General features: G+C 38.2%; 1 pseudogene; it reads left to right on the top strand.

Moving 5' to 3' along the window:
- On the top strand, nt 1-2,283 carry LOC107144149 (annotated as a pseudogene).
- Nucleotides 2,284-5,125: the final 2,842 nt, after the last annotated feature.

Below are 5,125 nucleotides of genomic sequence, written 5' to 3'. Positions count from 1 at the left end.
ATGGCCCAGGAGAGTTGGGAGCAGCACAAGGAGTCACCTGCTCTCAGGATTACGACTTTTGCCCAAGGTCAGCCCCGGAGGAGTTCCAACATTCAGAGGTGGGGAAGAGAAAATTCTGAGATGAGATATCCAGAGAGCAGAGAATGCAGAGAATGAAGCACCCGGTGCACAGATAACAGTACTTGCTGTTCCAGCCAAGGGAGACAACAGTGACATGTTTTAGAAAAAAGATTTTCCCAAGCTTGAGAAAGATCTTTATCTGCAAACTGAAAGAACTTACCACATTTCAGGGAGAATTAACTCCCTACACCTAGACACGTTCAGCAACAAGTTTTTACTACAAAAGGAAAAACTCCTACAAAATCATTCTTTCCTGAGCGCTGGCCTTGGGTTTGGCACACTGCTGGGTGCTTCCTGGGAATTCTCATTCAATCCCTCCAGCAGCCCAACAAAGAGGCAGTGCTGGCCTTGAAGTCAACTGGATTCAGAAGGTGACTGGGTTTAGGAACTCACGTTGCCAATATTGTGGGGATCCCTTTGCTCCCTAGCTGCTCAGCCTTTCCTCCCCACCGCCCCCCAGTGTGATGCCCAAGTCTCTCCAAATGCAGACAGGCTTCCTGGAAAACAGCACAGGCAGCTCAAGACCCATGTTCTCCTAGCCCCAGGAGCCCAGGAAAGGAGGGAACATGTCTGCCTCCTGGTTCCCCCATGGGAAAACAAAACAGAAGCTATGATAAGTTTTGGAATTACTGCAAAGGTGACACAAGCCAAGGACACAGCCATGGAAACTAAGTAGAGTTAAGGTTTCAATGAAGTGTCAAATGTGCATAAGACTCATGCCCAGAAAATGGAGCCCCCACTTTATGGTAATTAGGTAAAAGGACTCAGCTATGTCCTCACACTTATATCCAACATAATGGCCAAAAGAGTGGAGCATGATAGTTGGCCATGGGACAAAGCTTCTAAGATTGGAAATCCCACCAGAAATAAAAGGTTGGTGTGAGGGGAAAAAAAAAAAGGAAGGAAGGTTTGGGCAACAAATGCAAAGGGTGCATGACAGAGCGGGCCTGTGAGTTGCCCCCATATTACACATGATGACAGTAAAGATTAGAGGTCCAGTAGTTTGCCGAAGGTCACAGATCCAGTAAGTGGGGGAGCCAGGGTACAAACCAAGACAGGCTAACTCCAGAGCTCTTAACTGATCCTCTGTAAGCAAACAGATCCAGTTTGCTTTCAGACTTCTCTGCATAATTAGCTTTCAGAAGAAAATGGAGCAATAGCTAGATTTGTTGGATAAAAAGATTGTAACTGAAGATTCACATGCTCTGCCCAATTATCTTTGTGTGTGTGTGTGGTGCTGGGGATTGAACCTAGGGCCTTGTGTATGCAAGGCAAGCACTCTACCAACTGAGCTGTATTCCTAGCCCTGCCCAATTATCTTTTACTAACCAATATTAAACACATGCTGTATGACAGGTAGTGTTTTATATGATATACACATATATTGAGTCATTCAGTAATAACCCTATCAGATAGGATTTCTTATTATCTTCATTTTGCATAAGAGAAAACGGAAACCCAAGGAGGTTAAGTAATTTATCAAAGAGCCGTGGCAGGCTGATGTTCTAAGCTCATGCTGTCAACTGCTCTTCAATATGAACAGAGTTTAAAAAAAGAAAAACATAACATTCCTCCTCTTCCTGTAAGCAGCCTGAGGTGATCTGTGAAAGTGGTCAGCTACTTTCTTGACCCAGAAAACCCCACAAAATCATGCTAATCAAGAGGTTCAAATCTTCATGTTAACTTTAAGAACACCTGTGAAACTGCATAGGCCATCAAGGGTGCATATCCAAAAAGCCACCAAGTACCTAAAAGATGTCATTTTAAAGAAGCAATGTGTACCATTTTGGCATTATAATGGTGACATTGGGAGGTGTGCCCAGGCCAAACAGTGGGACTGGACACAGGTATGGTGGCCCAAAAAGAACGCTGAATTTTTGCTGCACATGCTTAAAAATGCAGTAATGCTGAACTTAAGGGTTTAGATGTAGATTCTCTGGTCACTGAACATATCCAGGTGAACAAAGCACCCAAGATGCACCAAGGTACTTACAGAACTCATGGTCGGATTAACCCATACACAAGTTCCCCCTGCCACATTGATATGATCCTCACTGAAAAGAAACTAATTGTTTCTAAACCAGAAGAGGAGTTTGCACAGCAGAAAAAGATATCCCAGAAGAAACTAAAGAAGCAAAAACTTATGGCATGAGAATAAATTCAGCATACAATAAATGCAAATGAAAGTAAAAAAAAAAAACCCTATAACATTAATGCACACTTCTCGAAAAAAAAAAATCTAGTAAAAGTATACCACTCTAGTAATGAAGTATCAAGCCACATGTGGTGACACACACCTCTGTTCCCAGTTACTCAGGAATCTGAGGCACAAGGATTGTTTGAGTTCCATAGTTCAGGGCCAGCCTGGACAATATAGTGAGACATGGTCTCAAAACCAAAACAAAGCATTACAAAAGATCAAACCACCAAAGATCTAAAAAATGGGGAATTCATGTGATAACTACAAAGGCAATTTTTAAAAGTCAAATAATTTATCTGTATCTAAACCTAAGGCTTTATTAATAAAAAGGTAGGAAAGTAAAAGTGAGCTCAACTAGGCAGAATCATGAGAAACTAAAAGGCTACCATCTCATTAAAAAAATTCTAATAAGCAGTATAGGGCATAGATTTTTTTAAAAATAAATCATTGTTATCTGGGGTTGAAGGTGTAGAACAATGGTAGTGTATACTTAGCATGAATGAGGCCCTGGATTCAATCCCCAACACCAGAAAAATTGTTGTCCTGCTTGGATTTTTTTATTTAGAAGTTTTCCAAATAGAGTTTGTGTCATAAACTCCTCTAAAGGAAAACAATAAGGGTTTTTTTTTCCCTTCTTTTTTTTAAGGTAAATGGAAGGATTTCGTTTTTGGATAATATGATGAACTCACAGATCAAAACTTCTCTGTTGTTTTTCAGCCCACTGCTATTATCTATACTGATGTTTGCATTATCCCAATGTGGCTAGTGGGAACTTCTTTAATTTGGCTCCTGAGTCATTTTGCCATGAGATAGCTGTCTTTGGTAGCTTTCTTACTGTCATAACACCTTGTGTGTGTTCTTCCCCAGACTCACAATGCTTCAAGGTCATACTTAGTAGGCCTAAAAAGAGTATATATGCCCTTGAAAACATTTAAAAAGAAAAAAGCAAAGAAAATATTCATTAAAGAAAAAAATTAGAAAAAGGAAAGAGCAATGAACTATTTAAAATAGTAAATAAAAATTATAAACTAAATGTAGTAGTTATAATGATAAATATAAATGAATTCCCATGTTTACAAATAAAAGTTCCAAGATTGTATTTTTTTTAAAAATCAACTCTATGTTATTTATTATTATTAATTATTATTACTATTACTATTATTACTATTATTATTATTGGTACTAGGGACTGAACCCAGGGGTGCTTAATAACTGAGCCACATCTCAAGCCCTTTTTATTTTTTATTTTGAGACAATGTAAGAAAATATGAAAACATACAAATTAGACACAAATTATGGGAAATCAAAGATCAAACTACTTAAATTGAAAGGATTTGAGACCAAAACCAATCTGTAACACAATGTCATTGAAATGTGTAAAGGTAAAATATGATGGGGACTCACTTAATAATATGATTAGTCAGTCTTATTTAATAGATTCCTGGAAAGAAACATGTATAGCAGACAGTACACTTTTTTTTTCCTAGTACCTGCACAGTGTTTACAAAAATTGAATATATAGCTGCACTAACAGTGGCATTTAAATAGGGTTCAAGTAGGGTGCAGTTCAGTGGTAGAGCAAGTGCTTAGCATGTGCAAGGCCGGGGGTTCAATCCCCAGCACTAAAAATTAAAAAAAAAAATTAAACCAGGGTTCAATTGCTAAAGGAGACTCACAAGACCTCAAATATCTACACTTTATAACAGTAAACACACTATGTCAAGAGCATGAAAGTCAGGCTACAGGTCAGGTGATGGTTTCTAATGTCCTCTCTCTATGAAGGGCAGTCCAGATGTTTCCTGGATAGAGAATCAATGCTGTGTGTAGAGAACACTTCAGAACTGAGGAAAAGATAAAAGGAAGTATTTGCTGGGGTTGTTTATATGTTGCTGGTCACCTAGGCATATTGCTACTGCAAAACTAGCAGATCTCCTGGGGAGGAGGATAAGATGGGGGTGGTTATCACATCTCATTGTTATCAATAAACAATCTTGACAAGTTGGGTCAAACTGCCCTGAAACTCTTTGGACTCATGGTTACATAGAGACACTATTAATCAATATGCTTCATGCTTTGACCAGGAGTCAGTGTCAAGAAAAAATTTTTAACCAAACATCTCATGCGAATTGCAGACCTACTGTGATTAACCCTTACAGTACCAAAGCACTGAATCTCGACAATTTCTAAAAAGCAAAACCATACAAGCTCCATTTTAGACCACAATTCAAAAAATGAATAAGCATGATGAATAAAATCAATCAAAATGAAAATTAAACCAAGGTACTTTTTTTAACAATGTAAGTCTGATGAAAATGAATAAGAATGTTAGTTCTGTATCTGTAAGGATCTGGGCAAACTTAGCCTCTTTATTTACTGCTTCTAGGACAAATTTATGGAAACTTTCTCAGGTACCTCTTGGCAATATGTATCAAAATCCTTAAAAAGGTACATTCTCAATGCTCAGAAATTACATATTTGTCTTTTCATCCTGCGGAAAAAATTAAGGGCTGACGAGGATGTTTATTTCAGCATAGCAAAGCATGAATAACAGAAAAATGTAGGAAAGAACCATGATGTCCAGCAATATACAGTGATTTCAGCAAATTATATCTATATGAAATTATTCAAAATAATTTTGTAGAGGCTTATTTTGCAGCAGACCCCATTAGTTGTATTACTAATATCCTTTCCTTTCTTCTATGCTAACAATGCAGATGTTGTTCAGGGTAGCAATATTCACTGTTCCCTACACAAAATTTTGACAATCCTGATCCCAGTCTCCCAGCTTCCCTGGTGACTAGGAGT

Source organism: Marmota marmota, unplaced genomic scaffold (genome assembly GCF_001458135.2).
Source record: "Marmota marmota marmota unplaced genomic scaffold, marMar, whole genome shotgun sequence".
In the NCBI taxonomy this organism is placed as follows: Eukaryota; Metazoa; Chordata; class Mammalia; order Rodentia; family Sciuridae; genus Marmota; species Marmota marmota.
This window is presented reverse-complemented; position numbering and strand designations above follow the sequence as displayed.